Genomic DNA, 23334 nt, shown 5'->3' with positions numbered 1-23334 from the left:
AGTTAATAACTGTGGAAGTGCTTAATGAACACTAAGCTGCGAGGCGGCTCTGTCCTAGTGTGGGGATGTAATGCCAATAAGAAGAAGAAGAAGGTTTTCTAAAGAGGACATAGTGGCCTCCTAGCTCTCCAGACATGAATCCGGTGGACTTTTTCCTTTGATCCTACTTGTTAACTAGGACTACACTTTCTAGGTGTTGACACATTTCAAGGCGGATATTCAGAAATTTTAGTAGAACTTGCACATGGAATTCGTGTGTGCCAGTGGTTATGGGTTTGAAAGACAATTGAAGCCGGTAATTAAATCTGGAAGGGGAGATATTTCGAATCATTAGCTGTAGCTAATCTACATAAACAGTACTTCCTAAAAATATTATGCTTCTCGAGATTTTATAGCATTTTGCTATTTCATCTCTTTTTCTCTCGATTGTGCGCCGCTAAGGTATTTGCCATATTGTGGTACCTTGATTACGGAAATGCAAAATATTTCATCACATATTACGCACGATTACCTAATGGGAATTATTACTACAGTATACTGATCCAAATGCAGTAGCAACAAATGTAAAAAAATAAAAAGATCTTGTTTATTCCACCAAAGACTAACTATCCATCGAGGGACAATAATATGTTGCATACCTTAAAAGCGAATGTGAAAAACCGCGCCAAAAGATCACATCTGTTTGACATTGCTTTATTTACTTTTTGCATGGCGCACAACTCGGCGCACGGGAGCCGGCGCGTAACTGGCGCGCCAGGTTGCGGATTTAAGAAAAGAATCGCAATATCAGAAGACAGTTGATACGTCACATCCGCGTTATTATATTGCACTTTGAAAGGGTATACGAACTTATTGACCATGATCAATGTAGGTCAAAGGTCAAAGGTCGAAAGGACAAAAGGTCAAAAAGACAAAACGTCTAAAGGGACAGAAGGTCGAAGAACAAAACGTCGAAGGGAACAAAAGGTCGAAACGGAAAACAAATTCAAAGAAGAAGGACGAAGGAAAAAGGAAGAAAAAATAAGGAAGAAGGGAGAAGGAAGAAGGAAGACGAATAATGAAAAAGAAAGGAGGAAGGTTAAAGGAAAAAAGTAGATGGAAGAAATTAAACAAAAGTAGGAATAAGAAGGACGGGTTACGGGCTCCAGACTAAAAAGATTCACATCTCAACAACGTGGACGCCTCAATGGCTATTCTGCTCTATTCTCCTAATACTATTCGTGGTGGTGATGTTTACGATAGTTTGGTTATACGTTGGGTAAAGAGCGCAGTGGTGTACAACCGAGTTGTTGATTTTAAGACGACCCTACCCTACGTTGTGTCATATTTTCATCCTCCAGACTTCAGGTCGAAATACGTATCTGCAAAGATATCAAAAATAATTGGTGGAATTAAATGGAGAGCACTAAATTCGTCTTAGACGGTTGAATACATTCCACTAAAAAGAGCTTAAAATATTTTTTCTAACATAAGAGAGGTCAAAATTGCACTTTAGGGAAATAGATTCAATTATTTCCATCATTTCACATTGGGGGACCACAGGAAAAGTAAGGAATCGAATTTTTGTTTTTGATGCCAAATGACTTGAAAATGCATGAAACGTCGAGATCTGATGTAACTTAAAAAAAAAATTTGGTCATAAAACCCCTCCCAGAGACAACATTTTTAGAAGAATTTTTTTTTCGAACTTTTGTAACTTGATCTTTATACATTTTGTTTTGAATTCATGCGGTACCGCATAATAATAACCGCGTAAAAATAAACCTCGGTGTAATAAACATTGCCTAGCAATCTTATAATTTTCTCCGTAAATCTTATCTCAAAAGTTTTCAAAGTTACAAAAAATTCAAAATTTTGATAGCAAGATTTTGAGCATCCCTAAATCATGTCCGATATAGCCAAAATTTTGCATAGGGGCATATTTTAGGGGTCGTTCAATAATTACGTAAGCATTTTTTCTTGGTTTTCGGACCCCTTTTGTAAGATTTTTCCCAAACATTTTTTTTGTTTGTATGAAGAGTAAGAAAATGACAGACCCCTCTCCCCCCATATGTGCTAACGTTATTAGTAAACAACCCCTTAGGACTTAGGAAATGTTTGCGTAACGTCCGATTTTTAATTCGATGATAAAATGTTTTCGCCATAAGAAATTTTCCCAAAAGTCCCAAAACAGTCAATTTTTTTCAAAACATTAATTCTCAAAGTTTCATGCATTTTGAGTCCTTTGGCATCAAAAAACAAAAAAATGATTTCCCCCTTGTGAGAAAAAAAATTGTTTTGTTTAATTTTGAGCACCCCTAAATCATGTCCGATTTAGCTCACACGGTTAGAAAAAAGTACCTAATATTAGGTACTTTTCACTCAAACCGGGGGTTCAGTGTGGGCACCCAAAATTAAGTAATCTTTTCTTGAAATTAAGTAAAATTCTCCTAATATTAAGTAAAATAAACTTAATTTTAAATAGAAACTAACCAAAAGTTAGGTAAATTTTACTCAACTTTTGTAAACATGAGATTACTCAACGTTGGGTTCCCACACTTTAATGCCCTTGTTGAGTGGTTTTGCTCTTCATTTTATGACAACAAAGGAAAGAGGGAGGGAGATTCAAGAGAAAAAAGTACCTAAAATTAGGTACTTTTTTCTAACCGTGCACATTTTGCATAGGGGGATATTTGTGGCAGCGAAAACGTTTGCGTATCGTCCGGTGTTAAAATTCGATGAAACAAAATTTCATCATCTGAAAAAAGTCCCTAAAATGTTCTAAGAGAAAAAATCGATTTTTTTCCAAAACATTTTTTTTTAAATAGCGTCAGGTCTCGACGTTTCATGCATTTTTTAGTCATTTTACATCAAAAACAAAAATTCGATTTTCGACTTTTTCTTTGGAAAAATTTTCATGAGTAAAAATTTCAAAACTTTGATGAATTTTAGGCACCCCTAAATCATGTCCGATTGAGCTCAAATTTTGCATGGGGTCATATTTTGAGGTAATGAAACTGTGAGCAATGTCGTTTTTTGAAATTCGAAAATGTCATTTTCATTGGCACCCTAATGAGCATTATGACCGCACAATTCGTAGGTGCTACTCCGTGATTGACTAGAACTTGCGAAATTGTACAGAGAACACAATAAATGGGGCTTGTGACTAGCTACCCATTCTCAAAGTACACTTTTCGGAAGCTCAAATATCTAAAGTCAATAACGGTGCCGGCCACGTCTTCAGAGATGCCCTACACAGTTGGCAAAACATCTGCTCTTTTATTTTTCAAAATTTTTACCAATCAAATAAAATTCATTCAATGAGTCCAATCAATAGATGGATATTTGAGTTTTGGAAATGTCACTTCAACCTGACAACATGGTGCACACCAAACACACGCGGGCGCGCGAGGGGCAGATCGAAGTGACATTTCGAAAACTTAAATATCCATCTATTGGTTGCACTCACTGAATGAATTTTATTTGATTGTTAAAAATTGTGAAAAATAAAAGAGCAGATTTTTTGCCAATTGTGTAGGACATCTCTGCACGTCCTTACGGTCATATAGGAAGGGAAGGATTGTTAGTCCGACTCTCGTTGCTACTAGAAACCGAGTATACCTCTGCGTCTCCACGATTATCTTGATATAGGGTATAGTTTTAGTAAGAAGGATAATTTATCTGAATTGACTTCGGTAAGTGATGCGATCTATGGGATGGGAAATAACACTAATTCGCTGTCTCGCCACGAGAGAAAAGTTAAATCATGCATCATGGTGGCATATGAAAACTGAGGAGAATCGCGCTTTGGACGACCGAACGGACGCGCAGCACTCTGTACTTACTTGCCTGATAGCTCTCATAGTGATAGCGCACTTTTCTCGACCGGGGCAAAGCGCAGTACATGCGCATGAGCCACCGAGCACCAAATAGATATTTTATTATTTTCCCGGCGACTGAAGCACGCAATGCACTTACTTACTCGATGGCTACTGCAAACTAATGAAGATCGCGCTCGTTTCGACCGGAGTAAAGCGCAATACATGCGCATGAACCACCGAACATGAAATAGATATTATTATTATTTATTCAGACTAAGGCCGAAGTGGCCTGTGCGGTATATAAGAGTCTTCTCCATTCGGCTCGGTCCATGGCTACACGTCGCCATCCACGCAGTCTACGGAGGGTCCGCAAGTCATCTTCCACCTGATCGATCCACCTTGCCCGCTGCGCACCTCGCCTTCTTGTGCCAGTCGGATCGTTGTCGAGAACCATTTTCACCGGGTTACTGTCCGACATTCTGGCTACGTGCCCGGCCCACCGCAGTCGTCCGATTTTCGCGGTGTGAACGATGGATGGTTCTCCCAACAGCTGATGCAACTCGTGGTTCATTCGCCTCCTCCACGTACCGTCCGCCATCTGCACCCCACCTAGATGGTATGCAGCACTTTCCTTTCGAAAACTCCAAGTGCGCGTTGGTCCTCCACGAGCATCGTCCAGGTCTCGTGTCCGTAGAGGACTACCGGTCTAATGAGCGTTTTGTAGATTGTCAGTTTGGTACGGCGGCGAACTTTATTCGATCGGAGCGTCTTGCGGAGTCCAAAGTACGTACGATTTCCAGCCACTATGCGTCTCCGAATTTCTCTGCTGGTGTCATTTTCGGCAGTCACCAGTGAGCCCAAGTACACAAATTCTTCTACCACCTCGATTTCGTCACCACCGATGCAAACTCGCGGTGGGTGGCTCACATTGTCTTCTCTTGAACCTCTTCCTATCATGTACTTCGTCTTCGACGTGTTGATGACTATTCCGATCCGCTTAGCTTCCCTCTTCAGTCTGATGTAGGCTTCCTCCATCTTCTCAAAGTTACGTGCCATAATATCTATGTCGTCGGCGAAGCCAAATAGCTGGACGGACTTATTGCAAATTGTACCACTCGTATTATTCCCTGCTCTTCGTATTACCCCTTCCAAAGCGATGTTGAATAGCAGACACGAAAGACCATCACCTTGCCGTAACCCTCTGCGGGTTTCGAAGGGACTCGAGAATGCCCCTGAAACTCGAACTACGCACATCACCCGATCCATCGTCGCTTTGATCAACCGTGTCAGTTTATCCGGAAAACCGTGTTCGTGCATTAGCTGCCATAGCTGGTCCCGATCGATTGTATCATATGCGGCTTTGAAGTCGATGAATAGATGATGTGTGGGCACGTTGTATTCGCGGCATTTCTGCAGTACTTGGCGAATGGCGAACACCTGGTCCGTGGTGGAGCGTTCGCCCATAAAACTCGCCTGGTACTGCCCCACGAACTCCCTTGCAATTGGTGCTAGTCGACGGCATAAAATTTGGGAGAGTACCTTGTAGGCGGCGTTCAGCAATGTGATTGCGCGTTAGTTGCTACAATCCAGCTTATCGCCCTTTTTGTAGATGGGACACACGACACCTTCCATCTACTCCTGCGGCAAAACTTTCTCCTCCCAAATCTTGGTAATGACCCAGTGCAGCGCTCTAGCCAGTGCCTCACAACCGTGTTTAAATAGCTCTCCTGGTAGTTGGTCAACCCCAGGGGCTTTGTTGTTCTTCAGCCTGCCAATCTCCTCCTGGATTTCCTGGAGATTCGGAGCCGGTAAGATTATGTCCTGCGCGCGTTCTCCCAGGTCCATCACCACACCGCCATCTTCGTCTGCCACATCGCCATTCTGGTGTTCTTCGTAGTGCTGCCGCCACCTTTGGATCACCTCACGCTCGTTCGTAAAAAGGTTCCCGCTTATGTCCTTACACATATCAGGCTGTGGCACGTGGCCCTTACGTGAACGGTTTAACTTCTCATAGAACTTTCGTGTGTTATTAGCGCGGTACAGTTGCTCCGTCTCTTCACGGTCTCGATTTTCCTGCTGGAGCTTTTTCCTCCGGAAAATCGACAGAAAAAGGAGAAGAAAGAATAATGAAGGAAGATGCTAAAAGGAAGAAGAAAAACGAAAGAAGGAAGGCACGTGGCCCTTACGTGAACGGTTTAACTTCTCATAGAACTTTCGTGTGTTATTAGCGCGGTACAGTTGCTCCGTCTCTTCACGGTCTCGATTTTCCTGCTGGAGCTTTTTCCTCCGGAAAATCGACAGAAAAAGGAGAAGAAAGAATAATGAAGGAAGATGCTAAAAGGAAGATGAAAAAAGAAAGAAGGAAGAAGAAATAAGGAAAAAGGAAGAGCAAAGTAGAAAGAAAAAAAAAGAAAGAAGGGAGAGTAAAGAGGAATCAAGAAAAAGGAAGAAGAAAGAAGATAGAAAAAGAATCCTCCTGATTTTTTAGCTGATTTAGACTTTATTAAATTGTGCACATATTATTTGAAATGTGTATGAAAATTACTATGGAAACCCGAGCAAGAGAAATTGGCTTAATGATACCTAATTCGGGTTATGGTATGGCTCTGTTACGAACTAGCCCTGCATAAGAGATAAAATACCAAAAGAATAATACCAAAAACTTATATGCACGATACTTGAGTCATAACATACTCAGTTATTAAGGTAAATTTCATTACCAAATGCATAACCGAATATTATTCGTTTGGTATTGAAATACCTAAGCATGTTATCCCTCAAGTATTCCGCATATAAGTTTTTGGTATTATTTTTCGGCATTTTACCTCTTATGCAAGGCTAGTTTATACCTATTTCTGTTATCAAGGTCGTCGCTCCTGCTCGGGAATCGACATATGTGTTCACCGCAACAGCCCTGCGTATCAGCTATCCCCACTGCAATCCAACCTCGTCAATCTAACGATTAAGAACAGTCGAATGCCAGATATGATGAGTATGAAGATGGTAGGAGATTATATAGGTATAAGTAAAAATAGATCTGATTTGTTTTGATTGGTAAAATTGGAAACTATATTTGAAAGGTAAAATGAATTAAAACTTAGCATAAATAATATTAAAAAGATCTTATTAACTAGATTACAGTACAGAAGAGTAATTCTATACTCTGTTGCGGTTGGCTAAGGATTGAATTTCAATAACGGAGACCTAAAATTGTAAGTAGATAATACCAGCTAAAACAGCTTGAATTGCAATGAGAATAAAATTTATGTTTATAGCTTTAAGCTGATCACTACAGCATCACGCGAGTTTTCTGCTAGAAGACCTCCGGAATATTTCCCCGCAACAGATCTTAAAGAATTTTAGTCAATTTGACTATCGATTAAATGCCGAATGTAAGACAAACCCGATCACGGACGAGGGCACAGCAGGAAAATGCTAACCTCACTCCGAGGAATGTTGATCGGATGTCCAGTAAATCATCGGAAGATGATTTTATCCCCTCTATAGTCGATGAGGGTGAAGGTGAGTCGCATGATTGTGCTGTTTGCGATCGAGCAAACAATTCCGAGCGCTACATGGTTCAATGCCAAAGCTGTAACCGTTGGCACCACTTTACCTGTGCTAATGTCAACACGGCCACGGTACGATCTTCCAGCTTTGTATGTGTGCTGTGCAAACCGGGGGGTCTCGAGAACCAGCATCAAGTCTAATCAGTGGAGTTTCAAGCACATCTAGTACTCGCAAGGCCAGAATGAATCGTGAGCTGCAGCGTCTAGAAGAGGAGAAAAAGTTACTTGACGATTTGGAAAGGAGCGGATTGAGAAAGAGAGGGCTTTGAACGAAAGGGAACTTCGTAAGAAGCTAGAGCGTGGTAGGCAGTTTATCGCTTGAAAACATGATCTTCTGAATCAGCAGGAGGATGAAGAAGGAAAGAGTGTGCGCAGTATGCGGAACAGTCAACGAAGTGCACTACGAACGGAGGATTGGGTAAGGCAGACGGAATCAGTGGATTGTGAGTTTTCCGTCCAGGGAGCCGCTGAACAGGCGCCTGTGTCAACGTCTGTGAATGCCAATCACCACGAAGGAGCATGTCTAGAAATCCCGCAGGAAGCAGTACATCCTTCTTCAACGCCAGTGAAGGTTATTTCATCCGTGGTTTCATTACCAATCTGTCAGAAAGGGATAGCGCTGGGATCAGAGGTGATATCGATCCCACGGACCTTGGGAAGCATTACAATCGATGATGAATCAGACGAGACTCCAGAAGGCGCCGTCGGTGGGGATGTGCGTGGTCATGGAGAAAAGAAAATTACGTCAGATTTGCCGCTCGTGGATCTTCAGCCATACGCAGATTTACTAAAGGTTGAAGAATTAACGTCGCTTGGTCCAACCACGGACGCAAGATCAAACGTAAATCGATTTGGCGCCCACTGTTACAAACGTTGGAGTGTGGAAACTGGTGCGCTCCGAAAGCAGAATGTTTTACAATTGCAAAAGCGAACTGAATCAGAGCGTGAGACCATTCAAGATCTATTGGCGAAACATGAGTTGGACATCGATACGAGACGCAAGCGGGAGATAGATCTAGTGAACCGGATTAAGTGTTTGCAGCTGCAACACACGGGAGAATTGAGATCGGTTCATGAATCAGGAACAGTGTTGCGAGCTCAACTTGAACAGATAGATCTGGAGCGACGAAGTTTCAAAGAACAGGTTGAGACACTCTCGAGGCAACTCGTTGAAGAAAAGGGACAAAGATGTACTTCAGAAACAGATCTGCGAAACCAGCTAGAGAAACGGAACCGGGAATGCAAAGCGCTTCAGCTACAAATAGCGGAACTGGAAAGCGAAATTCAGGGCCTACGGACAGTGGAGCTGCAGCTGCTGTCTCAAATAGAAGCGGGTCGCCAGCGCGAAAATGACGTCATCCGTCAGCGGACTGAAATAGAAAAGGAATACTGGGAGTTGCACGAAGAAGTACAACAAATCATCAATCGGTACGAAGATCGGTCCGCAGGTAACAGTTCTTCCCCTCCGTTACCTCCTCCACCGGCTTCATGGTTAGAATCTTCTAATTCAACTAACATGGGAAGTTCCAATCAAAGCGACATAAACTTTCCCTTGCCTCCTCCTCCTCCACCGTTCGGTAGTTTCCCGCAGTTGTCTACACAGGCTCTAGGCTTTGATTTTGCAAACGGTCAAGTTGGTCCATCTCCTCAACAACTAGCTGCTAGACAGGTGGTCATTAAGGAGTTGCCAAATTTCTCGGGTGATCCAATCGATTGGCCGCTTTTCATTAGCAGCTTTCAACATTCAACAAATGCTTGCGGATACACTAACGCAAAAAACCTTCTGCGTTTGCAGCGTAGTTTGAAAGGAAGTGCAAAGGATGCCGTAAGCAGCTTTTTACTTCATCCGTCGACAGTGCCTCAAGTCGTGTCCACTCTACAGCAGTTGTTCGGCCGCCCGGAGCAAATCGTCAACAATATGATCGCAAAGGTTCGGGCAACCCCTCCTCCAAAGCCCGATCGGATCGATACTCTAGTCAGCTTTGGATTGGTAGTACAAAATTTGTGCGGACTCCTAAGAGCAGTTGGGCTTGAACAACATCTGTCAAACCCGATCCTACTCCAGGAGCTTGTTGAAAAGCTGCCAGCCACGGTGAAGTTCAGCTGGGCTCTCTACCAGGAACAAGTTCCGGTGGTGGATCTGAATGTGTTCAGTGCATATATGGCAAGAATATCTTCTGCCGCGAGCGGTGTTACACCACTTTCTAACATCCATCTGAAGGAAGAGCGAAACCGACAGAAGGAGAGATTGTTCGTCAATGCACATCTGTCGACTAGACACAGAGAGAATCGTCTGGAAGAAACGGAGAAGTCTAAAACTCATGCCGGAATGCATAAAGAACGGGATGGTGGTTTGAGCAATGCCAAATCATGTGCTATCTGCCGTGTCGAGGATCACCAAATAGGAAATTGTACGTCATTCAAGGGCTAGATTTGGATGGCCGATGGAAAGCGGTAAAGCGAATAAACTTTGTGCTCGGTGCCTTTCATCACATACGAGGTGGCCATGCAAGGGAGAAGTGTGCAGGATAAATGATTGTCTGAAACGTGATCAACGTTTCCTGCATTTTGAGCCACCAGAAACGTCTAAAACAACGAATGGGGTGGTTACTGTACATCGTCAATTATCTTCATCCACTCTTTTTAGAATTCTTCCTGTCACACTATTCGGGCCAAAGGGACAACTCGATACTTATGCATTCCTCGACGATGGATCATCGGTGACGCTCGTGGAGCGTTCAGTTGCAGATGCCATCGGAGTAAGCGGAGCACTGGAATCATTGAGAATCGAGTGGACTGGAGGATTAACAAGACATTTGTCGAGGCTCAAGTCGTAACAATGGATATATCTGGAACAGAAGGGAGCAAGCGGTACAAAGCATCAGAAGTATACACAGTTGAAAACCTTGGTTTGCCGAGCCAGACTACTGACTACGCCGAGCTTTCATCACGATATACCCACCTCAGTAAACTTTCCGTAAGTCGGCTGTTGCGCAAATACTGATCGGTCAAAGCAATGCTCACTTACTCGCTACCTTGAAGCTGCGAGAGGGGAAATGGAACGAGCCGATTGCAACGAAGACAAGAATCGGATGGGCAGTGTGCGGCAGCCTCCAGAAACAACCAACGGGCACGTTGCACAAACAGTTTCACATGCTTGCGGAACCAACTATCGTGGACCTCCATGAGTACGTCCGCCACTTTTTCGACGTCGAGAGTTTGGGTGTGGCCATCGTGCCAAATGTGAAAGGCGTAGACGAGCAGCGTGCTTATAATATTTTGGAGGCAACAACGCGCCGGACGAACAGAGAAAAGTACGACACGGGATTGCTCTGGAAACATGACTATGTTGAATTCCCGAACAGTCGACCGATGGCCGAACGATGCTTCAAAAGCCTAGAAAAGCGTTTGGCACGAAGTCCAGAACTTTATGACAGCGATCGCCGGCAAATTTCCGAGTTTAAGTCCAAAGGTTACATACACGTAGCATCTGAAGAAGAAATCAAATCATTTGATCTGAGGCGTATGTGGTTCTTGCCAATTGGCGTCGTTATTAATGACAAGAAGCCAGGAAAGGTTAGAATTATCTGGGACGCAGCGGCGAAAGTGGACGGCGTGTCGTTGAATTCTATGCTGCTCAAAGGTCCGGATCTCCTAACGCCATTATTGTCGGTAATGTTCCCTTACCGAGAACGCCAAGTGGCAGTTTCAGCGGATATTAAAGAAATGTTCCTTCAAATTTTAATCCGCGAAAAAGACCGCAGTGCTCTACTGTTCCCGTACCGAGATTCCCCAGATCTACCGATGAGCATCATGGTATCCGACGTGGCGATCTTCGGAGCAGCATGTTCCCCAGCGCACTCTCAGTATATAAAGAACATGAACGCGACAGAGCAAGAAGCAGAGCTTCCACGTGGAGCAGCGGCAGTGAAGAAGCGTCATTATGTGGATGATTATGTTGATAGTTTCGATACGGCGGAAGAAGCGTTTGAAGTGGCGAAGGAAGTGATCGAAGTGCACAGGAGAGCAGGCTTCTTTATACGCAACTGGATGTCAAGTGACAGAAGCTTTCTAGCGAAGTTGGGCGAGACACAGACAAGTCAGTTGAAAGCAATGCTGCCGGAGAAGGAAATTGGACTGGAAAGAGTATTGGGGATGGCGTGGATGCAAGAAGAAGATATTTTCATGTTTTCGTTACAGCTCGGTGAGAAGATACGTCATCTCATCGACGATTCCGTGATTCCCACGAAAAGAGAAATGCTACGAACGGTGATGAGCATATACGACCCTTTGGGACTGGCAGCGTCGTTCATTGTCCACGGTAAAATCCTGATCCAAGAAGTGTGGCGAGCTGACACGGATTGGGACAACAAAATTCCAGATGAAATCGCCGAACGCTGGGCGACATGGATAGGTGTGCTGAAAAAAATGGATGGTCTTCGTATTCCTCGGTGCTATTTTCCAGGTTACGAACCGGAAAGTTTAAAAAATGTGGAGCTACATGTGTTCGTGGACGCAAGCACTCAGGCCTTCGCAGCAGTATCATATTTCCGCATTAAAGACCGTGGGCAAATAAGAGTCAGTTTAGTTTCGTCGAAAACGAAGGTCGCGCCACTTCGAGGACTCTCTGTACCGAGGTTAGAGTTGATGGCAGCGTTGTTGGGAGCTCGCCTGCGGAAAACTATTGTGGAAAACCATACACTAAAGATACAGAGGACTTATTTTTGGAGCGACTCATCTACAGTTTGTTCGTGGATAAAATCGGACACACGTCGGTACCGTCAGTTCGTCGCCTTTAGAGTTGACGAAATACTAAACCTCTCAAGTATTGATGAATGGCATTGGATTTCTACAAAGGTCAACGTAGCAGATGAAGCCACCAAATGGGGGAATGGTCCTTCGTGCAACGTAAATAGTCGTTGGTTTCGGGGGCCAGAATTTCTCTATGACAACAGAATAAACTGTGCAATGAGCCAAAAAGAAGATACAGACAGAAGTAATGAGGAGCTGAGGGAGGCGTATGTGTGCAGCCATCTAGTCATACAACCATTCGTAGATACCGACAGATTTTCACGATTTGCAAGATTACTACGCTCTGTGGCATACGTTCATCATTTCGTGGATAACTTGCGCACTTCTAGGAATTGTGAGTCTATGGGAACTATTGGAGTAACCAGTGAGGAAATCAAGAAAGCGGAGAGAACGTTGTGGTCGATTGCACAGTCTGAAGCGTTTCCAGATGAAGTCGCGATCCTGAAGCAAAATGTGAAACGGAGTAGTACACACCAGAAGCAAGTCGGAACATGTAGTAACATTTACAAGCAGTCCCCATTCGCGGACGAATTCGGGGTGTTGCGGGTAGGAAGTAGAGCTTCTGAAGCACGGATTCTAGCCTACGACGCGAAATACCCCATAATTATGCCCAGAAAACATAGAGTGACGGAACTGCTGTTGGACTATTACCATCGGAAGTACGGTCATGCCAATGACGAAACCCTAGTCAACGAGGTACGGCAGAAATTTCACGTGCCGCGGCTGCGTGTCGAGGTTCGTTTGATCCGGAAACGCTGCATGTGGTGCCGCGTATATAAGGCCGCCCCAGTTACTCCGAAAATGGGACCACTTCCAGCGATAAGAATGGAACCGTGTGTTCACCCGTTTACCTACGTGGGCATAGACCTTTTCGGTCCCTATTTGGTGAAAGTGGGAAGGAGCGTGGCCAAACGATGGGTATGCTTATTTACTTGTCTAACGATAAGGGCTATACACCTTGAGGTGGTCGCCAGTTTGACCACCGATGCGTGCAAGAAAGCGATCAGACGGTTTATAGCACGACGGGGCTCACCACAGGAAATATACTCCGACAATGGAACAAATTTTGTCGGAGCAAGTCGGGAGCTACATGATGAAATCAAACGGATTCACACCGAATTGGGGAGTGTATTCACAAACGTCAACACCCAATGGCGCTTCAATCCCCTTCCGCTCCACACACATGGAGGGTGCTGGGAGAGGATGGTTCGCGCCGTGAAAGCTGCATTGGAGTCCGTCCCGATAATGCGGAAGCTTGAAGACGAATCATTCACAACGGTATTGGCTGAAGCGGAAAGCATGGTCAATTCCAGACCATTAACATTTATCACTCTGGAGACCGCTGACCAAGAATCTTTGACTCCAAATCATTTTTTATTGATGAGCTCGGACGGGGTTCGAGAACCAGGGAAGTTTCCAACAGATGTGGGTATGGCGTTAAGAAGCAGTTGGAATATGGTGAAACACACGCTAGACAACTTCTGGCGTCGGTGGGTCGTAGAATACCTGCCAACTATCATCAGACGGACTAAGTGGTTCAGAGAAGTATCAACGCGTAAGGTAGACGATCTGGTGCTAGTGGTTGATGAAAACGTGAGGAATCGGTGGCTAAGAAGTAGAGTAGTCCGAACGTTTGCAGGAAAAGATGGAGTAACACGCTGTGCCGAAGTGCAGACATCGACTGGAGATTTGAAGAGATCTGCTACGAAGCTGGCTGTGCTGGACGTGTTAGGATCTGGTGACGTTCAACCAAAGTTTGAGACGACACGGGGAGGAGGATGTTCACCGCAACAGCCCTGCGTATCAGCTATCCCCACTGCAATCCAACCTTGTCAATCTAACGATTAAGAACAGTCGAATGCCAGATATGATGTGTATGAAGATGGTAGGAGATTATTTATGTATAAGTAAAAATAGATCTGATTTGTTTTGATTGGTAAAAATGGAAACTATATTTGAAAGGTAAAATGAATTAAAACTTAGCATAAATAATATTAAAAAGATCTTATTAACTAGATTACAGTTCAGAAGAGTAATTCTATACTCTGTTGCGGTTGGGGGCAGCAGGGACAGCAGGGACAGCATGGACCATGTCCAAGGGCTTGACGACCCCTCCCCAGCTGTCTGCGAGTCAGGAAGAACTGCCTAGGGCGTGGTGGGATTTAGCAGTGGGCTCTGCTAAAATCCCTCCCAAAAAACCACAAGTGCCCGTAATCAGACTCTATCAAAGCGACTGTGTGCCGCTTCAAAAGCACAAGCCCAGGGAGTGCCAATTGGCATGGGGAGTGTCCCTACTCCGGTAGGGTAGCGCGTGAGCTGCTTCGGCAGGGAGTGAGTGATCTGGTTGTGCTGAGGCAGGAGTGTCATAGCGCGTCACCGCTATTGTCACCTCGAAGCACAGCAGAAGTCTGAGTATGGGCTGCACATGCTAAGGTAAGAGTGTCGTAGCGTAGTATCGTTGATTGGTCCCTACATACCGCTATCGACACCTCGAGGCATGGCAGTGGAGTGTTAGAGTGAGTTGGGGAGTGTCCCTACTTCGGTAGGGTAGCGCGTGAGCTGCTTCGGCAGGGAGTGAGTGATCTGGTTGTGCTGAGGAAGGAGTGTCATAGCGCGTCGCCGCTATTGTCACCTCGAAGCGCAGCAGAAGTCTGAGTATGGACTGCACATGCCGAGGTAGGAGTCGAGGTACCCATCGACACCTCGAGGCATTGCAGTGGAGTGTTAGAGTGAGCACCCGAAAAAGGGTCACATGGAGTGAATGGTCTTTGGAGAAGCTGCTTCGGCGGCAGGGTAGCAGTGGGTTGTACCCACACACCTACAGTTGTGCACATGTGGTGCATGGGGAGTGTCCCTGCTTCGGCAGGGTAGCGTGTGGTCTGCTTCGGCAGTGGTGTGATTGATCTGCTCGTGCTGAGGCAGGAGTGTCGTAGCGTAATATCTGTAGGCCCAGGCAGTTACCGCTATTGACACCTCGAGGCATGGCAGCGGAGCGCCCGGGAGAGCATCCAAGTAAGACTCGAATGGAGTGAATGGTGTGCGAGCACCCAAGTCAGTCTCGCGTGGGACGAGTGCCTGTGTGAGCGATAATGAGCGAGTACACTTAGTACTGGCATCCCCCAGAAGTAGTACTGCGAGGTAGTTCCTGGGGGAAACGATGGTGGAGCCCAAGGGAGTTTAGTCGGTATTACCGGTATGGTCGAGTCCGACACTCCAGTACACTTCCGTGTGGTAGTTTGGCAACTACAATGCACGTGTACTGGGTTAGTGTGTAAATGCATTCTCCCTTGTAAAAAAAAAAAAAAAAAAAAAAATACTCTGTTGCGGTTGGCTAAGGATTGAATTTCAATAACGTAGACCTAAAATTGTAAGTAGATAATACCAGCTAAAACAGCTTGAATTGCAATGAGAATAAAATTTATGTTTATAGCTTTAAGCTGATCACTACAGCATCACGCGAGTTTTCTGCTAGAAGACCTCCGGAAAATTTCCCCGCAATATGAAATGAAATACTTCCTAAGCTGAAAGGCAGTTGTTGTTGCGAAGCAATTTGGCGCTTGGAAGCAAAGTTATGAAGAAAACAAAAATGATTATTATTGATATTCTTTTACATGTTAAATTGAATTTCCCACAATATTTACTTTTCCTGCAACGCCACGACGCCAAAATTTCGGGGATGTTATTTCTTGTAGATTATACTGTCGTATCCTGCGAAACTAACCGAGTGACAGTTCCATGTTCCAAGACTCCAATCGTAATCTTTTATTTGGATAAATGATGATGATGATGATGATACTACCATCTATTGTAGCAAGGCACCTGCCGATAGCACTGACCATATCTGATAAACGATTTGATCATGATTATATTATTGTTTGTATTTTATCAAACTCCTGTATGAAGGGCCAAAAATGGGTGGGGTGGTTCCATAAGCAGAGGCACTTATGCGAATCCACGGGATGAATAGAAAATTTCCTTCCAGAAGAAAGTTAGTACATACAATAAAATAATCTAGCCCTCGTTTCTCAGATTGACCCAATAGATGGTAAGAAGAGCTCGCCCTCTATCCACGAAATGTAAACAATAGGAAGTTGGCGATTCCACTCTTTCTATTCAAATCGCTTCAATCGGGTGCCCTGATGTTTTTTTTGTATATAATCGTATATATAGTTTAGATGTAAATGAATAATATATACAATGGAATTTTCTCACCACATTTGAATCCAATTGTCCTGGATGTGCGAGATCCTTTCTTCAACACCAGTCTGTTTCGAAATTCATTGTCTTCAGAGTTGAAATAGTCAATCGTCCGTCGAGAAATATCCAGGTTAAAACCAGGAAATATGTTTCGTTTTGATTGAAGATTGAACAATAGAATTCACAGTTCCTGAAAAGATGAGAAATGAAGAAGGAAGGCAGTATCAAGCATACATTAGTGTTTTTGCCTAAAATCAATAAGGTATCCCGGGGCAAGTGAAAATACGGGGTAAGTGGGTACTATGACTGCAGATGAATCGATGAATGTTTTTAATGGTAGCAATGTTCTAGGAAGATGAAGCAGAACTATAAACGAGTTCACCCGACTCAAAAATATTTAGAATCAAAACCATTTGAGGCACCATACTAAAGCTATTGCTTGATCATGACTTTAAACTGCCGGGAAAATCCATTTCTTTTATTTTAATTCAATGGATTTCCAACTAAATAGTCGTTCCTAAATTTATCATTGATGTGGAGAGTGAATGTTTTGAGCAATTAAATAATTGTGTGACATCGAAAGCTGGGTGCTGCGGATAGAGCCGCTTTTCTGCTCTCAAGCGAGTAGAGGGATATTTTGAAATCAATCCCACAAGCAAAATTATTTTGCAGTTACTTGGCTGTCAAACATTTCCCGCTCTTCGAATTTCTCTTTCCATGCTGCATGAAGGCGCACAAATGCGCTAGACTCTACATGACTTTACGATAGTTTACATACATTCCTGCTCCAATCAGCTGTTGAATCTCGTGAAATTTCGTAACGAGTGCTTTTTATTTGCATTCTTACTAATTTTCAACTCGAAATATAATGTGAAAATATTTATTACAAAGAATACAAAACTCAATCTGAATTTGTTTTTATTTTTCTCCCAAATAATAACAATACTTCTCAATATAGGATCTGAAACGAACATAACCACAATCTTCAATGTTTGGCTCCGGCACAATAGAAAAGTTTGGTTTCAGTTTGACAACCAAATCGATTCTATTCGCACCACCCAGATCGAAAGCGATTTAATTTTTTTCATTGAAACCAAAATCTGCCATCTTCATTTGCCCTTGACTTTTAACATACATGGGGCAAGTGGGACATATTTGAACAACACTTTCAAAAAAGCTATTTTATTTGTTTTTAGATGGTTGTCTAGTTAAAAATAACTTCGGCTTCATATATCTTATGGATCTTAATCAGATGCAGTTAGATTTCGTTGTTAAAAAGATTTTTTTTTTTTTTATGAAGGTTTACTGGCGGGACTCTGAATAGAGTAGAAACCTCTGCACCAGGCCTTTGATGATACCGTTGCATAATTCCTTTCGAAGCAGTTTGCCAGCCGTACACGGAACATGTCGTCCAAGAAGACGCTGTTGCAACTGAATCAGAGGGAATTACGTTCATAAATAGTCAGACAGGTCTCATGCTAACTAACATCGTTATAGTTTAAAGTCATTTTTGTCATTTTCTTGTCAGAATCAAACTATTTTGTCAGTTTTATGCTATTTAGACGTCTATTGTCATTGTACGCGCTCAAAATCGACCGAAGCAGTTTATTCGACTCACATGGAACATGTTGCCAATGCTTCATCGTAGAAACTGAGCCGGAAGTTTTTTTTTATCAAGTATAAGAAAGTGTTCAATCCCCGATTTATAAAAAATGAAGTGTTAATAACTTTTGAAGCAGTTTCCCAGCCGTACAAGGATCATGTCGTCCATTAAGACACTGTTGAACTGGCTCAAAAGACATTACATTTACAACTCTAATAGATACTCTTTCCTAGCATCTCATTCCTAATCACATACATTTTTTTTAATTCTTTCGTTTATTTTGGAGGCTCAATTGCCGACTCATATATATTGATCTGTACGATGTCATTCTTGTCGGTATGAAGTATGCGTTTCTTGAATTACTTTGTTTGCCTAAGTTATTGGTTCATCCTGTGTCAATACTATCAAACGCAATGTAAGTTATGTCTTGTAAAAAGTGGAAACTGTTCGTGCATTTAGTCTTTTTTATTGTTATTCCTTTGTCAAGGTATTACTATTATTATGTTCTAATAAGTAGCTTGATCGTTTCCAAACTAACTGTCATTATCTATCATGTACTAATGATCAGTTATGAGTCAGCTATAGGATTCACTTTTCGGTGGCAAAGTAAAGCTTCATCACGCCTATTCCCTACTATTAGTAAAAATTATCGTGAATGAAGCCGTCATAAGATTGTTCATATACCATCATTATAATGTGTGGTATTTCTTATTATTGCTCTTCGAAGTGAGGCATAACAAAATAAAACTGGCACCACGTTCCTAGTTTTGAAAAAACTTCTACTCAGTGAATCCAGCAGTCAATTCCCTACGAATGTCTTGAATACTTTGTTTTTTTTTTTAAATAAATACCTAGCTAGCTAAATGTAAGCGTGGCTACGACTCATCGTCACAGGGAACGCATCAGAAAAGTATTGCCGAAAAGAAGAGAACTCACATCATTATCACTGATGAAAAAGGCCTCTGACTGACTGCACTACCATTCAAGGTTCCAAGACACGATGTCCGTTGGATTACATGCATATGCCGTAAATTAGTGCGTCAATGCCAGATATGTAACGCGGCACCAAACAAAAATAGTCAACATGTGATACCACCACGACAGGATATGTCTTTGGTTGCCATATCAGTGCTAATGGCGTAAGCCGACCCACCGCGGCAAGGTAACATATCCGAGGGGAAGGGATTTCGTTGTTAAAAAGATTTGTACAGTTATTTACCAAATGTGTATTTTACATTCTGGAAATTATCTCCCACGAAAAAAAAGAATAATGGCTATAACTATGCGAAATTCTTTTGTTTACAGTGCAATTAATCTATTTATCCTACAATAGGTCAACAGGATTTGTCTTGGGTTTTGTTATTTTCAAACTTTGCATCAGATTTTCAGATAATAAAGTGCTTAATACATAAATTGACTATTTTGTTTTGTTACACTGCACATCGTCTGAATAAAAGCGTTTCTTCTGAAGTTTTGATTTTTGTAATAATTTGTGTTCTAAAAAGAGAAATATTTATTCATACGAAAAATGAATAAAGATTTGCTTATCCTTGCCACCTAAAACATTTGGTACAAAAGTAAGCTAATGGAGAGCAAGACAGCATCCAAATAAACAGTAAATCGGCTGTTATCTTGTTTTCATATCTGCTAGCATTATAATCCCTTTCTTGTTGCAAAAATAAAGTCCGATATGCAACCAATCTCCATCCCTGATCTGTAAATACTAATCCTCAGAAATAATATTAACAGTATATCTACATTACTCAAATTAGTTTCGATCGACAGTAGAAAACAGAATAGGTCCCACTTGCCCCGTTTGAAGGGGTAAGTGGGTCCTGAAGGTAAATTTATTAATTGCACTATCAATATTTTTGGAATTGAATAAATGGTCTCCAACACCTCTACACTTCAACAATGGAAGCATATAATGGTGTATCAGTGGTTAATGTTCTGAAATAACCAGTTTTCTAAGTACGCGTTAGCAATTTTGCTGAACTAGCGTTTTTTAGGTCCCACTTGCTCCGGGGTACCTTATGTCAATATGAGATTTTGGTGATGAGATTATGCTGATGGTGGCTGAGTTCGATTTCTGGTGTGGTCTGGAAATTTTCGGGTTGGAAATTTTCTCGACTTTCCTGACCATTAGTATCGTCATATATAATGATATACGAATTGTAACTTGACTTAGGAACCTCGCATTTAACACTCGAGTTAACAAATTTGGAAGTGCTTAATGAATACTAAGCTGCGAGGCGAAAATGTCCCAGTGGGGAGGGGTGTAATGCCAATAAGAAAAAGGAGAAGAAGAAAATGTAAGATACGACCCACTCTTGGTCTGAAGGGCCCTGCACATAGGATACGATTGCGTTGCGGTTGACAGTTTTCCCATAGGGAATCAGTCAAACGCAACGCAAATTTATCCTATGTGCGGGGAACTTGATCGTCACAATAATAAATATAAAATAAGTAAAAATTGTTTTTCTACACGTGCGAGAAGATGTGAAGATGAAGTTCATCAACAGTATTAAATTAAGTGAAAATAACGTAAAAAGCATAAGAGGTTTTTAAGGATTATAAGTCTGGACGAGAACAGCTTCCCTGGAAAGCTTACCAGACTGATCAAAGCAACGGTGGATGGTGTGCAAAACTGTGTGAAGATCTCGGGCGAACACTCCAGTTCGTTCGAATCGCGCCGGGGACTAAGACAAGGTGATGGACTTTCGTGCCTGTTGTTCAACATTGCGCTAGAAGGTGTCATGCGGAGAGCCGGGTGTAACAGCCGGGGTACGATTTTCAACAGATCCAGTCAATTTATTTGCTTCGCGGATGACATGGACATTGTCGGCCGAACATTTGCAAAGGTGGCAGAACTGTACACCCGCCTGAAACGTGAAGCAACAAAAGTTGGACTGGTGGTGAATGCGTCAAAGACAAAGTACATGCTTGTGGGCGGAACCGAGCGCGACAGGGCCCGCCTGGGAAGCAGTGTTACGATAGACGGGGATACCTTCGAGGTGGTCGAGGAATTCGTCTACCTCGGATCCTTGCTAACGGCTGACAACAACGTTAGTCGTGAAATACGAAGGCGCATCATCTGTGGAAGTCGGGCCTACTACGGGCTCCAGAAGAAACTGCGGTCGAAAAAGATTCGCCACCGCACCAAATGTTTCATGTACAAGACGTTAATAAGACCGGTAGTCCTCTACGGACATGAAACATGGACAATGCTCGAGGAGGACTTGCAAGCACTCGGAGTATTCGAGAGACGGGTGCTTAGGACCATCTTTGGCGGTGTACAAGAAGACGGTGTGTGGCGGCGAAGAATGAACCATGAGCTCGCCCACCTCTACGGCGAACCCAGTATCCAGAAGGTAGCTAAAGCCGGAAGGGTACGATGGGCAGGGCATGTTGCAAGAATGCCGGACAACAACCCTGCAAAGATGGTGTTCGCTTCCGATCCGGCAGGTACGAGACGACGTGGAGCGCAGCGAGCGAGATGGGCAGACCAGGTGCAGAACGACTTGGCGAGCGTGGGGCGTATTCGAGGATGGAGAGATGCGGCCTCGAACCGTGTATTGTGGCGTCAAATTGTTGATTCAGTGTTATCTGTATAGATGTAGACTAAATAAATGAAATGAAGTCTTTACAGTGATATTGAGCTATATCCACTACATTTTTCGCGAAATACTGGCACTAACTGTCTGAAGTTTCAATTGACATACTTCTACGCTTCACAAACACCTAGTTATCCATTCTCTGTTTTCGAAATATGAAAAATAAATGGGAAATATAAATTTATACTTATCGAACACCAAAGAACACAGTGGCAGCAAACCAGACCTTGATACTGACGAACTACAACGCGAACAACCACAAGTATGAATCCAGAAACATCGATATTAAGTACGATCCTTCAGAACTATAGAAAGGCTTAGATAATTTCTTCTTGAATCAACCCGAATTCTCAGATCCAGTCCACGCACCATACAAATATTCCGATACAGAAAGATTGAAGCGTTTTCATCAGTTAACAGCTTTTGTTTTTTCAGCATTTTTACGTTGCATAATCCTGAAGAGCTGATGGTATTCTTCATGTCAGGCGATCGATCATCAATCGAGAAAAAACCGACTATCATCCTGTCCTCTTGTAAATGTCCTCACTACTTAATTGATGCAATTACGTCCCAGCTCCAAGTATTGTTCCCTATTTGCAGTCGGTTTCTTCTTCGATGACATTGTTGCGAACACCCTTATAATGTCGATCAGCACCCTGCACATACCGCCGAAGTGACAGCCGTCAATAAGTGATAGGAACGTGACAGTTCGAACGTCATTGGCAGCCTTCGTTGGAGAATTGTTTATCGTACACTCCATGCTAAAGCCTAGTACGCAGTTCTCAAGGAAAATGGTCAAGGAAAATTTGATCAAATTACCAAAGTAATATTGACGTAATATGACCTAATGATAAAGTAGGCGAAAAAAGCATGTTTGTGTGTCATCAAGCAGGTGAGAAATTGGAAATAAACAGCTGCAATTTAACTCTGAAAATAATAATCTCTTGAAGCATATCCTCGCCTGCATCGTGGTTGGTGTTATAATGTTCGACGAGCCCCGTGGCATTACCCTCTCAGGATCGGCGAAACTTGGTCGGATTTCTTTACCAGAACTTGTCGTCGTGCATGGGGAACTACGTGAACGTTCCGCCCGGGGTTTTTGGATCGTAGAATGGCTGCGAGGGACCTATCTTCCGTATCTCCCGTTCCTTGCTGGGATAGTTGTAGCCAGAATTGCTCGTCATGTGTGGTAGATCTTGAAGCTTTGCCTGATTCTTCCGGCTGCAATGTCAATAAAAATCTTTTGCTTTTCAGCCGTGGCGTCCGGTCCAAATGGCGCGCTTTATGTCCACATGGAAGACTATTTCGCTATAGGCCCGAAGGCCCGAAGGCCCGAAGGCCCCTTCAATGGACGAAGAAACGAGTGATTCCAAAGCCCAATTAGGGCATGATTTTGTGGATGTGCAGAAATGACCAGTTCACATGCTCGTCGATGAGATGGGGACCCAGGTCCGAGTTCGAAAGCAACTGTCCGGGTTTCACTTGTTTCGTCCCGTAGACATTTCACTATGTAACGTATTAGCTGAAGCTCAGTACAAACAGTAGCTTATGCGCCACTTCCTCAAATAAGGAAGACTGCTGATGCTATTTTGGGATCCCGGCTATGAGACCTTCTTCTAGGGCGAGTCTTTCAATGGCTCAAAAACTACGCGAAATCTTGCACCCGAACGGTGAATAAACTTACCCATTCAAACCCCCGTGCAAAGAGAGAACTCTTCAGTGTACAGGAATCATAAATT

General features: G+C 43.1%; 1 protein-coding gene and 1 long non-coding RNA gene across 2 annotated transcripts in view; both read left to right on the top strand.

The window, feature by feature from the left end:
• The window catches only part of LOC134212205 (guanylate cyclase 32E), a 101884-nt gene that overhangs the window by 58875 nt on the left and 19675 nt on the right, over positions 1-23334 (top strand). The window lies entirely within an intron of this gene.
• On the top strand, positions 22379-23191 carry LOC134212206 (uncharacterized). Its single transcript, XR_009979215.1, has 3 exons — positions 22379-22487; positions 22546-22784; positions 22850-23191. It is a non-coding gene; the product is annotated as an uncharacterized LOC134212206 (long non-coding RNA).

This window comes from Armigeres subalbatus, chromosome 2 (assembly GCF_024139115.2).
Source record: "Armigeres subalbatus isolate Guangzhou_Male chromosome 2, GZ_Asu_2, whole genome shotgun sequence".
NCBI classification, from domain to species: Eukaryota; Metazoa; Arthropoda; class Insecta; order Diptera; family Culicidae; genus Armigeres; species Armigeres subalbatus.
The sequence above is the reverse complement of the archived record's forward strand: the minus strand, read 5'-3'. Positions and strand labels throughout refer to the sequence as shown.